General features: G+C 40.9%; 1 pseudogene; it reads left to right on the top strand.

Annotated features, from left to right (window-relative positions):
• The first annotated feature begins 684 nt into the window (after window positions 1–684).
• On the top strand, window positions 685–1,903 carry LOC124964104 (PDZ domain-containing protein 11-like; annotated as a pseudogene).
• Window positions 1,904–2,677: the final 774 nt, after the last annotated feature.

The raw sequence follows: 2,677 nt of genomic DNA, 5'->3' as shown, positions 1-2,677 counted from the left end.
TCATATCTACTGGAAGGTCAAGCTTGTCGATTCAGCCCTTCAATGGTATATGTTTATGCTAATTTATGAAGGTACAGTCTGTTGATTACAAATGAAATTATTTTGCTTGGCAGTCAAGTGCAGGAAGACAAATATCAAATCTCGTAGCTACATTTCCAGCTGTTTTGCAAACAGAGAGAAAAGATAATCCCTAACTAAATAGCATTACTTTCAAGATAAAAATCAACTTTTAAGTGCACTGTGTTGTATAGAAGAAGCCAGGTTTGTTCCAAAAGTTTCCAATAATTGGAGTTGAATAATATTTATTAAAAGAACTTGGGCACTGTGTGGAAATTGACAGGAGAGGTGCTTTTTGGCTCAGCATGATGCTAATATCTGTAATTAAGGAAATGCTTAAAGAGCATCTGCAAAGTGAGTGTTTAGTTTGATAAAACTCCCTGCAAGTAAATTTACTAAGTTTTATTTTTTGTTTCTAACCAAAGACACATTAAAAATGCAAAGGTCAGATGGCATCACCTCTCTTCATAAAGCTTCATGACTTTTAAACCCTGTCATGACCCTTGCAATTATTTGTACCACTAATACCACTTTGTCTATCCTTACCATCATCTTCACTTCCAATGCCATCTCTGCTCCCATCTCACCAATTTCACTTCTACAACCCCTAATCCTACCTCCACCACCATGAACGCTATCAACCCTACCAACAGTGATAGCCATTCAATCACCAACAGTGCCAGCACCGCACCACCACCACCACCATCATCCTCATGTCCATCTCCACATCTCACCATGATTACCAACACTGCCCACAACCGTCGCCACCATGTCTGCCACCCCCAGTCATAATCACTGCTACTGTTCTCCTCAGACTTCTCGTTATGTCAAATGCTCATGCTATAGACTGCAGTGCTTTCTCCTTCCTTCAATCCAAATCATTTAAGTGGTCCAAGTGACAATATTGCAATTTACTTATTTATGTTAATCAATTAATATTTATTTATAAACTCAATTTCTGTCAAACTGCTCACAATTTAGGGGGAGAAAATAATGCACCAATAAACGGGACACTTTTGCTTTCATTTTTTTATTGAGCAGATTTGCCACCATGATGACATAGTTTTGGGGTTTTTTTTAAGGTGGCCATCATTTTTTTAAATTCACCCATTTACTTGCTTTCCCTCATTCTCACTCTACAATATATCTCTGGGAGTAGGGTTCAGCAGGAGGATGAGGCTCAGGTTTAGCATAAAACTAAATAGTTTACAGTTGGTAATATTTTTAATAAAAGCAGAAATTTTAATAATAAAAATATGCCACAGGGTTGTCTGAGGGCTTCCGTGCTGCTGAGGTGGTTCGGCGTTTAATCAGTGGGTCTTGCCTGAGTTGGACAGCCAAATTCCTTATGATGACTACCCAGTGGTTTTCCTGCCTGTCTATGAGAATCCTCCAGCATGGATTCCTCCTCATGAGAGAGTACACCACCGAGACTACAACAATGAAATGACCCAGTTTCTGCCCTGAATTGTCACACTGAAGAAGCCTCCTGGAGCTCAGTTGGGGTTTAACATCAGAGGAGGAAAGGCCTCCCAGCTAGGCATCTTCATCTCCAAGGTGATTCCTGACTCAGATGCACATGGAGCAGGACTTCAAGAAGGGGACCAAGTTCTAGCTGTGAATGATGTGGATTTCCAGGAAATTGAGCACAGCAAGGCTGTTGAGATCCTGAAGACCGTCTGAGAAATCAGCATGCGTGTGCGCTTCTTTCCCTACAATTATCGCCAAAAAGAGAGGATTGTGCACTAGAGAGTTGCAGCCCATGGGCCTCCATGTGGAATCTGCCAGGACAAGCTAGCTAGGCCCAAGGGAAGCCACTTGGGAAGTTCTTCTCTGAGCCCTTCCCTAGCATAGTGGGGTGGGGAGGATAGAGAGAAAGTCGCCAGCTGTGTTACCCAAACTGTACTGTACTTTTAGTTCCCTAGTTTTCTAGGCAAGTTTCATTCCCTGAAAGGAAAGGGATGATAATGTCTAGGTGTATCTTAGCCTGTGGGGAACCCAGGTAGAAGTGGCAATCAAAATTTATTGGTTACCATGGGCTTAGCACTTATACATCTTATCATTTTAATTATAGAAATCAGTTAGAAAATATTGGGAACTTTCCATCTGATTACCTGGCCCATTTCATCTTATTCTTTTACTATCAGAAGTATCATACACACTGGGGATTCCAATGAGATGCTTTTACCCCTTCCTCCTCCTATCATCTTCCCCAAAATATAAAATACAATACTGAATAAATGTCGTTGTGATTTTGAATGTTGCTGATTGGATGTAAGGTGCCATTGGGGCAAGACAAAACTTTTTCGAAAGTAAGAGGCCTGAAAGAATCAGCAACACTATACCTACTTTATAACTATCTATGTCTGGCCAGAACATTAGAGAAGCCAAGCAACCTTAGGCACAGTATAACCAAGGAATAGCATTGGGTAAAGGGTATTGGAAGAAACAGTACCCTTTCCCCTAGGAACTTCGGACATTTCTCTGCAGGGAACAGTATTAATATAATTCTTCTCCTTTCCCAGATTCTTTATCTGGAACCTAAGCCAAGGAAGGAACTTAGATATATGTGGGGTTTTGTTTGTTTTGCAGTGCTGAGGATTAAATCCAGGGCCTTCTG

The sequence above is a fragment of the Sciurus carolinensis genome, chromosome 14, assembly GCF_902686445.1.
Source record: "Sciurus carolinensis chromosome 14, mSciCar1.2, whole genome shotgun sequence".
Taxonomy (NCBI): Eukaryota; Metazoa; Chordata; class Mammalia; order Rodentia; family Sciuridae; genus Sciurus; species Sciurus carolinensis.
Note: the sequence above shows the minus strand (reverse complement) of the source record. Positions and strands in the feature narration are given on the sequence as shown.